The sequence below is a fragment of the Bufo bufo genome, chromosome 5 (genome assembly GCF_905171765.1).
Source record: "Bufo bufo chromosome 5, aBufBuf1.1, whole genome shotgun sequence".
NCBI lineage: Eukaryota > Metazoa > Chordata > Amphibia > Anura > Bufonidae > Bufo > Bufo bufo.
Window position 1 is genome coordinate 98511256 of NC_053393.1, and position 14837 is coordinate 98526092.

Here is a 14837-nt window from a genome sequence, read left to right on the forward strand (position 1 = left end):
TTTTTTTTTTTTTTAACCCTCAATTGATCACCTACTAAGCATTCTGTATTCAGAATGCTATTATTTTCCCTTATAACCATGTTATAAGGGAAAATAATACAATCTACAGAACACCGATCCCAAGCCCGAACTTCTGTGAAGAAGTTCGGGTTTGGGTACCAAACATGCGTGATTTTTCTCACGCGAGTGCAAAACGCATTACAATGTTTTGCACTCGCGCGTGTTCCCGCAACGCACCCACACCTTTTCCCACAACGCCCGTGTGAAAGAGGCCTAAGGCTACTTTGAAACTGGCGTTTTGGCTTTCCGTTTGTGAGATCAGTTCAGGGCTCTCACAAACGGTCCAAAACTGATCAGTTTTGCACTAATGCATTCTGAATGGAAAAGGATCAGATCAGAATTCATCAGTATGCCTCAGTTTGCCTTCATTCCATCTCCATTCCGCCTTGGTGTCCGTCTGACGAGACTGAGCCACAATGTAAGTCAATGGGGACGGATCCGTTTTTTATGACACAATCTGGCACAATAGAAAACTGATCCGTCCTCCATTGAATTTCAATAGTGTTCAAGACGGATCCGTCTTGGCTATGTTAAAGATAATACAAACAGATCCGTTCAGAACGGATGCAGACGGTTGTATTATCGGAACGGATCCATATGTGCAAATCCATGACGGATCCGCACCAAACGCGAGTGTGAAAGTAGCCTAATTATTAAGTCCACTGCTTTTGGTAGTTCATAGCACAAGGAGAGATGTATCATTCCTGTACACCAGAAAACTGATAAACGAAAGTTGCAAATTCTGTTTAAAATGTTTGTAAATGGCGTTTTACTGCCAGCCTTTCCATTTTTTGAAAGGGGTGGGCTTAGACATCAGCCCCAGAAGATTTACTTGATGTATGCCAGTTTTCTGCTGTACATGATGACCGAAATCTATGGCAGCTGTGAGCTGGTCAAGAATTCATTCAGGGTGCATAGACTGTCAGAGGATGCACTTAATTTGTAACCAGGTATGAACTTCATGATAAATTAAATGCATCCCCCCTGCTCTTGATAAATTTCCCCTGAGATGTTTAGTGAGTGGAAAACAACTCCAAACATGTTCTGACAGTTGCTGGCTATTATGGGATGATGGGAGTTGTATTTCTACAGCAGCACTTGCTGAGCCAGAGGTCGTAGACCATTGTTCTAGAAGTTGAAATAATTTCTTGCATCAATCGTTATCAGGGTTTTTGTTTATTTCTAGTTTACATCAAATTTTATATTTCTCCTCTATTGCCTCCACAATTGCCTGGAAATGATTTATATCTTGTATTCTTCCTTGCAGGTGTGCACATGTCCATTTTGTAGGAAGGATGACATCACAGCTACAGAGTTGACCATCTGATAGCCTAGCTTGACTGACCACCTCTCCTGAAGACCCCCTCAGTCGAGTGGAGGACATCATCTCTGAAAGAGGGTCCCACAGATGCATCCTAGCAGTTTGAGCACCACTCCTACAAGAGTCAATGCCCTGAGTGATTTCACTAGGGAATTACTCCAGGATGGTACTTGTGTTGGGATACACCTCTGGCTGACTATCATCATTCTATAAGATAATGATGTAGGTGTGTGCTGTCAATAACCCCATAAAGATTTGTGAATGTTTAGATTAAATGGCTACTATCAGACAACCAGGAATGGATGTCTAACATCCCATGATCTATGCAGCTTATCTGGATACTTCATGCAGTACGGGAAGTCTAAGTGGCCATTTATGGACAGGTAGGAAAGATAGTTAGCTAACAAATGAGAAATGCATATATGAGTGATAATGTAATAATCAAAAGAGGAAAAAATGCGGCAGGAAAGAATTAACTCTGATTTCTTGTATCAATCGTTATCAGAGTTTTGGTTCATGTCTGGTTTCTTTCCACTTTCCTGCTTCTCCTCTATTGATATAACATTCAATTATTGCCTGTAAATGATTAATATGTTATATTCCTAGTTGAGGGAGTGGATATGTCCATTTTGTAGGAAGGATGACATCACAGCTACAGAGTTGACCGTCTGATAGCCCAGCTCGACTGCCCACCACTCCTGAAGACCCCTCAGCTTTTTGAGAGTTGGGTGGAGGACATCATCTCTGAAAGAGGGTCCCACAGATGCACCCTAGCAGTTTGAGCACCACTCTTACAAGAAGAGTCAATGCCCTAAAAGCGTGATTTCACGGGGATTACTCCAGGGTGGTCCTTGTGTTGGGATGCACCTCTGGCTGGCTGTCGTCATCCTTTTAGGTAGATAATGAAGTGAGTGCTGTCAATAACCCCATAAAGAAGCGGGAATGTTCAGATGAAATAGCAACTATGAGGTGGTCAGGAAGGGGATATCTAACATTCCCCAATGTATACAGCTTATCTAGATACTTTATGCAGTACATTCAATTTAAGAGGCCTTTTCTAGACAGCTAGGACAGATAGTTAGCTAATAAATCAATGAGAAATGCATATATGAGTGATAATGTAATGATCAAAAGAGGAGAAAATGTGGCAGGAAAGAATTAACTCTGATTTCTTGTATCAATCATTATCAGGGTTTTGGTTCATGTCTGGTTTCTTTCCACTTTCCTGCTTCTCCTCTATTGATATAACATTCAATTATTGCCTGTAAATGATTAATATGTTATATTCCTAGTTGAGGGCGTGGATATGTCCATTTTGTAGGAAGGATGACATCACAGCTACAGAGTTGACCGTCTGATAGCCCAGCTCGACTGCCCACCTCTCCTGAAAACCCCTCAGCTTTTTGAGAGTTGGGTGGAGGACATCATCTCTGAAAGAGGGTCCCACAGATGCACCCTAGCAGTTTGAGCACCACTCCTACAAGAAGAGTCAATGCCCTAAAAGCGTGATTTCACCGGGGATTACTCCGGGGTGGTCCTTGTGTTGGGATGCACCTCTGGCTGGCTGTCGTCATCCTTTTAGGTAGATAATGAAGTAAGTGCTGTCAATAACCCCTTAAAGAAGTGGGAATGTTCAGATGAAATGACAACTATGAGGTGGTCAGGAAGGGATATCTAATATCACATGATGTATACAGCTTATCTAGATACTTCATGCAGTACATGCAATTTAAGGGGCCTTTTCTAAACAGCTAGGACAGATAGTTAGCTATTAAATCAATGAGAAATGCATATATGAGTGATAATGTAAGGATCAAAATAGGAGAAAATGTGAAAGGAAAGAAGTAACTCTGATTTCTAGCATCAATCATTATCAGGGTTTTGGCTCATGTCTGGTTTCTTTCCACTTTCCTGCTTCTCTTTATTGATATAACATTCAATGATTACCTGGAAAAGATTAATATGTTATAATTCTAGTTAAGGGTGTGGACATGTCCATTTTGTAGGAAGGATGACATCACAGCTACAGAGTTGACCGTCTGATAGCCCAGCTCGACTGCCCACCTCTCCTGAAGACCCCTCAGCTTTTTGAGAGTTGGGTGGAGGACATCATCTCTGAAAGAGGGTCCCACAGATGCACCCTAGCAGTTTGAGCACCACTCCTACAAGAAGAGTCAATGCCCTAAAAGCGTGATTTCACCGGGGATTACTCCGGGGTGGTCCTTGTGTTGGGATGCACCTCTGGCTGGCTGTCGTCATCCTTTTAGGTAGATAATTATGTGTGTGTGTGTGTGTGTGTTGTCAACAAGTCCATAATGATGTGTGAATATTCAGATGAAATGGCTACTATGAGGCGGCCAGGAATGGATGTCTAACATCCCATGATCTATGCAGCTTATCTGTATACTTCATGCAGTACAGGCAGTCTAAGGGGCCTTTTCTAGACAGGTAGGTTAGATAGTTAGCTAATAAATCAATGAGAAATACATATGTGTGATAATGTAATCATCAAAATGGTGAAAAACGTTAAAGAAATAAATTATTTGATATATTTGATAATATGCTGGTGACAGATTCCCTTTAATTTGTAACCAGGTATGAACTTCATGATAAATTAAATGCATCCCCCCTGCTCTTGATAAATTTCCCCTGAGATGTTTGGTGAGTGGAAAACAACTCCACACATGTTCTGACAGTTGCTGGCTATTATGGAATGATGGGAGTTGTATTTCTACAGCAGAACTTGCTGAGCCAGAGGTCGTAGACCATTGTTCTAGAAGTTGAAATAATTTCTTGCATCAATCGTTATCAGGGTTTTTGTTTATTTCTAGTTTACATCAAATTTTATATTTCTCCTCTATTGCCTCCACAATTGCCTGGAAATGATTTATATCTTGTATTCTTCCTTGCAGGTGTGCACATGTCCATTTTGTAGGAAGGATGACATCACAGCTACAGAGTTGACCATCTGATAACCTAGCTCGACTGCCCACCTCTCCTGAAGACCCCCTCAGTCGAGTGGAGGACATCATCTCTGAAAGAGGGTCCCACAGATGCATCCTAGCAGTTTGAGCACCACTCCTACAAGAGTCAATGCCCTGAGTGATTTCACTAGGGAATTACTCCAGGATGGTACTTGTGTTGGGATACACCTCTGGCTGACTATCATCATTCTATAAGATAATGATGTAGGTGTGTGCTGTCAATAACCCCATAAAGATTTGTGAATGTTTAGATTAAATGGCTACTATCAGACAACCAGGAATGGATGTCTAACATCCCATGATCTATGCAGCTTATCTGGATACTTCATGCAGTACGGGAAGTCTAAGTGGCCATTTATGGACAGGTAGGAAAGATAGTTAGCTAACAAATGAGAAATGCATATATGAGTGATAATGTAATAATCAAAAGAGGAAAAAATGTGGCAGGAAAGAATTAACTCTGATTTCTTGTATCAATCATTATCAGAGTTTTGGTTCATGTCTGGTTTCTTTCCACTTTCCTGCTTCTCCTCTATTGATATAACATTCAATTATTGCCTGTAAATGATTAATATGTTATATTCCTAGTTGAGGGAGTGGATATGTCCATTTTGTAGGAAGGATGACATCACAGCTACAGAGGTGACCGTCTGATAGCCCAGCTCGACTGCCCACCACTCCTGAAGACCCCTCAGCTTTTTGAGAGTTGGGTGGAGGACATCATCTCTGAAAGAGGGTCCCACAGATGCACCCTAGCAGTTTGAGCACCACTCTTACAAGAAGAGTCAATGCCCTAAAAGCGTGATTTCACCGGGGATTACTCCAGGGAGGTCCTTGTGTTGGGATGCACCTCTGGCTGGCTGTCGTCATCCTTTTAGGTAGATAATGAAGTGAGTGCTGTCAATAACCCCATAAAGAAGCGGGAATGTTCAGATGAAATAGCAACTATGAGGTGGTCAGGAAGGGGATATCTAACATTCCCCAATGTATACAGCTTATCTAGATACTTTATGCAGTACATTCAATTTAAGAGGCCTTTTCTAGACAGCTAGGACAGATAGTTAGCTAATAAATCAATGAGAAATGCATATATGAGTGATAATGTAATGATCAAAAGAGGAGAAAATGTGTCAGGAAAGAATTAACTCTGATTTCTTGTATCAATCATTATCAGGGTTTTGGTTCATGTCTGGTTTCTTTCCACTTTCCTGCTTCTCCTCTATTGATATAACATTCAATTATTGCCTGTAAATGATTAATATGTTATATTCCTAGTTGAGGGCGTGGATATGTCCATTTTGTAGGAAGGATGACATCACAGCTACAGAGTTGACCGTCTGATAGCCCAGCTCGACTGCCCACCTCTCCTGAAGACCCCTCAGCTTTTTGAGAGTTGGGTGGAGGACATCATCTCTGAAAGAGGGTCCCACAGATGCACCCTAGCAGTTTGAGCACCACTCCTACAAGAAGAGTCAATGCCCTAAAAGCGTGATTTCACCGGGGATTACTCCGGGGTGGTCCTTGTGTTGGGATGCACCTCTGGCTGGCTGTCGTCATCCTTTTAGGTAGATAATGAAGTAAGTGCTGTCAATAACCCCTTAAAGAAGTGGGAATGTTCAGATGAAATGACAACTATGAGGTGGTCAGGAAGGGATATCTAATATCACATGATGTATACAGCTTATCTAGATACTTCATGCAGTACATGCAATTTAAGGGGCCTTTTCTAAACAGCTAGGACAGATAGTTAGCTATTAAATCAATGAGAAATGCATATATGAGTGATAATGTAAGGATCAAAAAAGGAGAAAATGTGAAAGGAAAGAAGTAACTCTGATTTCTAGCATCAATCATTATCAGGGTTTTGGCTCATGTCTGGTTTCTTTCCACTTTCCTGCTTCTCTTTATTGATATAACATTCAATGATTACCTGGAAAAGATTAATATGTTATAATTCTAGTTAAGGGTGTGGACATGTCCATTTTGTAGGAAGGATGACATCACAGCTACAGAGTTGACCATCTGATAGCCCAGCTCGACTGCCCACCTCTCCTGAAGACCCCTCAGCTTTTTGAGAGTTGGGTGGAGGACATCATCTCTGAAAGAGGGTCCCACAGATGCACCCTAGCAGTTTGAGCACCACTCCTACAAGAAGAGTCAATGCCCTAAAAGCGTGATTTCACCGGGGATTACTCCGGGGTGGTCCTTGTGTTGGGATGCACCTCTGGCTGGCTGTCGTCATCCTTTTAGGTAGATAATTATGTGTGTGTGTGTGTGTGTGTGTGTTGTCAACAAGTCCATAATGATGTGTGAATATTCAGATGAAATGGCTACTATGAGGCGGCCAGGAATGGATGTCTAACATCCCATGATCTATGCAGCTTATCTGTATACTTCATGCAGTACAGGCAGTCTAAGGGGCCTTTTCTAGACAGGTAGGTTAGATAGTTAGCTAATAAATCAATGAGAAATACATATGTGTGATAATGTAATCATCAAAATGGTGAAAAACGTTAAAGAAATAAATTATTTGATATATTTGATAATATGCTGGTGACAGATTCCCTTTAATTTGTAACCAGGTATGAACTTCATGATAAATTAAATGCATCCCCCCTGCTCTTGATAAATTTCCCCTGAGATGTTTGGTGAGTGGAAAACAACTCCACACATGTTCTGACAGTTGCTGGCTATTATGGAATGATGGGAGTTGTATTTCTACAGCAGAACTTGCTGAGCCAGAGGTCGTAGACCATTGTTCTAGAAGTTGAAATAATTTCTTGCATCAATCGTTATCAGGGTTTTTGTTTATTTCTAGTTTACATCAAATTTTATATTTCTCCTCTATTGCCTCCACAATTGCCTGGAAATGATTTATATCTTGTATTCTTCCTTGCAGGTGTGCACATGTCCATTTTGTAGGAAGGATGACATCACAGCTACAGAGTTGACCATCTGATAGCCTAGCTCGACTGCCCACCTCTCCTGAAGACCCCCTCAGTCGAGTGGAGGACATCATCTCTGAAAGAGGGTCCCACAGATGCATCCTAGCAGTTTGAGCACCACTCCTACAAGAGTCAATGCCCTGAGTGATTTCACTAGGGAATTACTCCAGGATGGTACTTGTGTTGGGATACACCTCTGGCTGACTATCATCATTCTATAAGATAATGATGTAGGTGTGTGCTGTCAATAACCCCATAAAGATTTGTGAATGTTTAGATTAAATGGCTACTATCAGACAATCAGGAATGGATGTCTAACATCCATTGATCTATGCAGCTTATCTGGATACTTCATGCAGTACGGGAAGTCTAAGTGGCCATTTATGGACAGGTAGGAAAGATAGTTAGCTAACAAATGAGAAATGCATATATGAGTGATAATGTAATAATCAAAAGAGGAAAAAATGTGGCAGGAAAGAATTAACTCAGATTTCTTGTATCAATCATTATCAGAGTTTTGGTTCATGTCTGGTTTCTTTCCACTTTCCTGCTTCTCCTCTATTGATATAACATTCAATTATTGCCTGTAAATGATTAATATGTTATATTCCTAGTTGAGGGAGTGGATATGTCCATTTTGTAGGAAGGATGACATCACAGCTACAGAGTTGACCGTCTGATAGCCCAGCTCGACTGCCCACCACTCCTGAAGACCCCTCAGCTTTTTGAGAGTTGGGTGGAGGACATCATCTCTGAAAGAGGGTCCCACAGATGCACCCTAGCAGTTTGAGCACCACTCTTACAAGAAGAGTCAATGCCCTAAAAGCGTGATTTCACCGGGGATTACTCCGGGGTGGTCCTTGTGTTGGGATGCACCTCTGGCTGGCTGTCGTCATCCTTTTAGGTAGATAATGAAGTGAGTGCTGTCAATAACCCCATAAAGAAGCGGGAATGTTCAGATGAAATAGCAACTATGAGGTGGTCAGGAAGGGGATATCTAACATTCCCCAATGTATACAGCTTATCTAGATACTTTATGCAGTACATTCAATTTAAGAGGCCTTTTCTAGACAGCTAGGACAGATAGTTAGCTAATAAATCAATGAGAAATGCATATATGAGTGATAATGTAATGATCAAAAGAGGAGAAAATGTGGCAGGAAAGAATTAACTCTGATTTCTTGTATCAATCATTATCAGGGTTTTGGTTCATGTCTGGTTTCTTTCCACTTTCCTGCTTCTCCTCTATTGATATAACATTCAATTATTGCCTGTAAATGATTAATATGTTATATTCCTAGTTGAGGGCGTGGATATGTCCATTTTGTAGGAAGGATGACATCACAGCTACAGAGTTGACCGTCTGATAGCCCAGCTCGACTGCCCACCTCTCCTGAAGACCCCTCAGCTTTTTGAGAGTTGGGTGGAGGACATCATCTCTGAAAGAGGGTCCCACAGATGCACCCTAGCAGTTTGAGCACCACTCCTACAAGAAGAGTCAATGCCCTAAAAGCGTGATTTCACCGGGGATTACTCCGGGGTGGTCCTTGTGTTGGGATGCACCTCTGGCTGGCTGTCGTCATCCTTTTAGGTAGATAATGAAGTAAGTGCTGTCAATAACCCCTTAAAGAAGTGGGAATGTTCAGATGAAATGACAACTATGAGGTGGTCAGGAAGGGATATCTAATATCACATGATGTATACAGCTTATCTAGATACTTCATGCAGTACATGCAATTTAAGGGGCCTTTTCTAAACAGCTAGGACAGATAGTTAGCTATTAAATCAATGAGAAATGCATATATGAGTGATAATGTAAGGATCAAAATAGGAGAAAATGTGAAAGGAAAGAAGTAACTCTGATTTCTAGCATCAATCATTATCAGGGTTTTGGCTCATGTCTGGTTTCTTTCCACTTTCCTGCTTCTCTTTATTGATATAACATTCAATGATTACCTGGAAAAGATTAATATGTTATAATTCTAGTTAAGGGTGTGGACATGTCCATTTTGTAGGAAGGATGACATCACAGCTACAGAGTTGACCGTCTGATAGCCCAGCTCGACTGCCCACCTCTCCTGAAGACCCCTCAGCTTTTTGAGAGTTGGGTGGAGGACATCATCTCTGAAAGAGGGTCCCACAGATGCACCCTAGCAGTTTGAGCACCACTCCTACAAGAAGAGTCAATGCCCTAAAAGCGTGATTTCACCGGGGATTACTCCGGGGTGGTCCTTGTGTTGGGATGCACCTCTGGCTGGCTGTCGTCATCCTTTTAGGTAGATAATTATGTGTGTGTGTGTGTGTGTGTGTGTTGTCAACAAGTCCATAATGATGTGTGAATATTCAGATGAAATGGCTACTATGAGGCGGCCAGGAATGGATGTCTAACATCCCATGATCTATGCAGCTTATCTGTATACTTCATGCAGTACAGGCAGTCTAAGGGGCCTTTTCTAGACAGGTAGGTTAGATAGTTAGCTAATAAATCAATGAGAAATACATATGTGTGATAATGTAATCATCAAAATGGTGAAAAACGTTAAAGAAATAAATTATTTGATATATTTGATAATATGCTGGTGACAGATTCCCTTTAATTTGTAACCAGGTATGAACTTCATGATAAATTAAATGCATCCCCCCTGCTCTTGATAAATTTCCCCTGAGATGTTTGGTGAGTGGAAAACAACTCCACACATGTTCTGACAGTTGCTGGCTATTATGGAATGATGGGAGTTGTATTTCTACAGCAGAACTTGCTGAGCCAGAGGTCGTAGACCATTGTTCTAGAAGTTGAAATAATTTCTTGCATCAATCGTTATCAGGGTTTTTGTTTATTTCTAGTTTACATCAAATTTTATATTTCTCCTCTATTGCCTCCACAATTGCCTGGAAATGATTTATATCTTGTATTCTTCCTTGCAGGTGTGCACATGTCCATTTTGTAGGAAGGATGACATCACAGCTACAGAGTTGACCATCTGATAGCCTAGCTCGACTGCCCACCTCTCCTGAAGACCCCCTCAGTCGAGTGGAGGACATCATCTCTGAAAGAGGGTCCCACAGATGCATCCTAGCAGTTTGAGCACCACTCCTACAAGAGTCAATGCCCTGAGTGATTTCACTAGGGAATTACTCCAGGATGGTACTTGTGTTGGGATACACCTCTGGCTGACTATCATCATTCTATAAGATAATGATGTAGGTGTGTGCTGTCAATAACCCCATAAAGATTTGTGAATGTTTAGATTAAATGGCTACTATCAGACAACCAGGAATGGATGTCTAACATCCCATGATCTATGCAGCTTATCTGGATACTTCATGCAGTACGGGAAGTCTAAGTGGCCATTTATGGACAGGTAGGAAAGATAGTTAGCTAACAAATGAGAAATGCATATATGAGTGATAATGTAATAATCAAAAGAGGAAAAAATGTGGCAGGAAAGAATTAACTCTGATTTCTTGTATCAATCATTATCAGAGTTTTGGTTCATGTCTGGTTTCTTTCCACTTTCCTGCTTCTCCTCTATTGATATAACATTCAATTATTGCCTGTAAATGATTAATATGTTATATTCCTAGTTGAGGGAGTGGATATGTCCATTTTGTAGGAAGGATGACATCACAGCTACAGAGTTGACCGTCTGATAGCCCAGCTCGACTGCCCACCACTCCTGAAGACCCCTCAGCTTTTTGAGAGTTGGGTGGAGGACATCATCTCTGAAAGAGGGTCCCACAGATGCACCCTAGCAGTTTGAGCACCACTCTTACAAGAAGAGTCAATGCCCTAAAAGCGTGATTTCACCGGGGATTACTCCAGGGTGGTCCTTGTGTTGGGATGCACCTCTGGCTGGCTGTCGTCATCCTTTTAGGTAGATAATGAAGTGAGTGCTGTCAATAACCCCATAAAGAAGCGGGAATGTTCAGATGAAATAGCAACTATGAGGTGGTCAGGAAGGGGATATCTAACATTCCCCAATGTATACAGCTTATCTAGATACTTTATGCAGTACATTCAATTTAAGAGGCCTTTTCTAGACAGCTAGGACAGATAGTTAGCTAATAAATCAATGAGAAATGCATATATGAGTGATAATGTAATGATCAAAAGAGGAGAAAATGTGGCAGGAAAGAATTAACTCTGATTTCTTGTATCAATCATTATCAGGGTTTTGGTTCATGTCTGGTTTCTTTCCACTTTCCTGCTTCTCCTCTATTGATATAACATTCAATTATTGCCTGTAAATGATTAATATGTTATATTCCTAGTTGAGGGCGTGGATATGTCCATTTTGTAGGAAGGATGACATCACAGCTACAGAGTTGACCGTCTGATAGCCCAGCTCGACTGCCCACCTCTCCTGAAGACCCCTCAGCTTTTTGAGAGTTGGGTGGAGGACATCATCTCTGAAAGAGGGTCCCACAGATGCACCCTAGCAGTTTGAGCACCACTCCTACAAGAAGAGTCAATGCCCTAAAAGCGTGATTTCACCGGGGATTACTCCGGGGTGGTCCTTGTGTTGGGATGCACCTCTGGCTGGCTGTCGTCATCCTTTTAGGTAGATAATGAAGTAAGTGCTGTCAATAACCCCTTAAAGAAGTGGGAATGTTCAGATGAAATGACAACTATGAGGTGGTCAGGAAGGGATATCTAATATCACATGATGTATACAGCTTATCTAGATACTTCATGCAGTACATGCAATTTAAGGGGCCTTTTCTAAACAGCTAGGACAGATAGTTAGCTATTAAATCAATGAGAAATGCATATATGAGTGATAATGTAAGGATCAAAATAGGAGAAAATGTGAAAGGAAAGAAGTAACTCTGATTTCTAGCATCAATCATTATCAGGGTTTTGGCTCATGTCTGGTTTCTTTCCACTTTCCTGCTTCTCTTTATTGATATAACATTCAATGATTACCTGGAAAAGATTAATATGTTATAATTCTAGTTAAGGGTGTGGACATGTCCATTTTGTAGGAAGGATGACATCACAGCTACAGAGTTGACCGTCTGATAGCCCAGCTCGACTGCCCACCTCTCCTGAAGACCCCTCAGCTTTTTGAGAGTTGGGTGGAGGACATCATCTCTGAAAGAGGGTCCCACAGATGCACCCTAGCAGTTTGAGCACCACTCCTACAAGAAGAGTCAATGCCCTAAAAGCGTGATTTCACCGGGGATTACTCCGGGGTGGTCCTTGTGTTGGGATGCACCTCTGGCTGGCTGTCGTCATCCTTTTAGGTAGATAATTATGTGTGTGTGTGTGTTGTCAACAAGTCCATAATGATGTGTGAATATTCAGATGAAATGGCTACTATGAGGCGGCCAGGAATGGATGTCTAACATCCCATGATCTATGCAGCTTATCTGTATACTTCATGCAGTACAGGCAGTCTAAGGGGCCTTTTCTAGACAGGTAGGTTAGATAGTTAGCTAATAAATCAATGAGAAATACATATGTGTGATAATGTAATCATCAAAATGGTGAAAAACATTAAAGAAATAAATTATTTGATATATTTGATAATATGCTGGTGACAGATTCCCTTTAATTTGTAACCAGGTATGAACTTCATGATAAATTAAATGCATCCCCCCTGCTCTTGATAAATTTCCCCTGAGATGTTTGGTGAGTGGAAAACAACTCCACACATGTTCTGACAGTTGCTGGCTATTATGGAATGATGGGAGTTGTATTTCTACAGCAGAACTTGCTGAGCCAGAGGTCGTAGACCATTGTTCTAGAAGTTGAAATAATTTCTTGCATCAATCGTTATCAGGGTTTTTGTTTATTTCTAGTTTACATCAAATTTTATATTTCTCCTCTATTGCCTCCACAATTGCCTGGAAATGATTTATATCTTGTATTCTTCCTTGCAGGTGTGCACATGTCCATTTTGTAGGAAGGATGACATCACAGCTACAGAGTTGACCATCTGATAGCCTAGCTCGACTGCCCACCTCTCCTGAAGACCCCCTCAGTCGAGTGGAGGACATCATCTCTGAAAGAGGGTCCCACAGATGCATCCTAGCAGTTTGAGCACCACTCCTACAAGAGTCAATGCCCTGAGTGATTTCACTAGGGAATTACTCCAGGATGGTACTTGTGTTGGGATACACCTCTGGCTGACTATCATCATTCTATAAGATAATGATGTAGGTGTGTGCTGTCAATAACCCCATAAAGATTTGTGAATGTTTAGATTAAATGGCTACTATCAGACAACCAGGAATGGATGTCTAACATCCCATGATCTATGCAGCTTATCTGGATACTTCATGCAGTACGGGAAGTCTAAGTGGCCATTTATGGACAGGTAGGAAAGATAGTTAGCTAACAAATGAGAAATGCATATATGAGTGATAATGTAATAATCAAAAGAGGAAAAAATGTGGCAGGAAAGAATTAACTCTGATTTCTTGTATCAATCATTATCAGAGTTTTGGTTCATGTCTGGTTTCTTTCCACTTTCCTGCTTCTCCTCTATTGATATAACATTCAATTATTGCCTGTAAATGATTAATATGTTATATTCCTAGTTGAGGGAGTGGATATGTCCATTTTGTAGGAAGGATGACATCACAGCTACAGAGTTGACCGTCTGATAGCCCAGCTCGACTGCCCACCACTCCTGAAGACCCCTCAGCTTTTTGAGAGTTGGGTGGAGGACATCATCTCTGAAAGAGGGTCCCACAGATGCACCCTAGCAGTTTGAGCACCACTCTTACAAGAAGAGTCAATGCCCTAAAAGCGTGATTTCACCGGGGATTACTCCAGGGTGGTCCTTGTGTTGGGATGCACCTCTGGCTGGCTGTCGTCATCCTTTTAGGTAGATAATGAAGTGAGTGCTGTCAATAACCCCATAAAGAAGCGGGAATGTTCAGATGAAATAGCAACTATGAGGTGGTCAGGAAGGGGATATCTAACATTCCCCAATGTATACAGCTTATCTAGATACTTTATGCAGTACATTCAATTTAAGAGGCCTTTTCTAGACAGCTAGGACAGATAGTTAGCTAATAAATCAATGAGAAATGCATATATGAGTGATAATGTAATGATCAAAAGAGGAGAAAATGTGGCAGGAAAGAATTAACTCTGATTTCTTGTATCAATCATTATCAGGGTTTTGGTTCATGTCTGGTTTCTTTCCACTTTCCTGCTTCTCCTCTATTGATATAACATTCAATTATTGCCTGTAAATGATTAATATGTTATATTCCTAGTTGAGGGCGTGGATATGTCCATTTTGTAGGAAGGATGACATCACAGCTACAGAGTTGACCGTCTGATAGCCCAGCTCGACTGCCCACCTCTCCTGAAGACCCCTCAGCTTTTTGAGAGTTGGGTGGAGGACATCATCTCTGAAAGAGGGTCCCACAGATGCACCCTAGCAGTTTGAGCACCACTCCTACAAGAAGAGTCAATGCCCTAAAAGCGTGATTTCACCGGGGATTACTCCGGGGTGGTCCTTGTGTTGGGATGCACCTCTGGCTGGCTGTCGTCATCCTTTTAGGTAG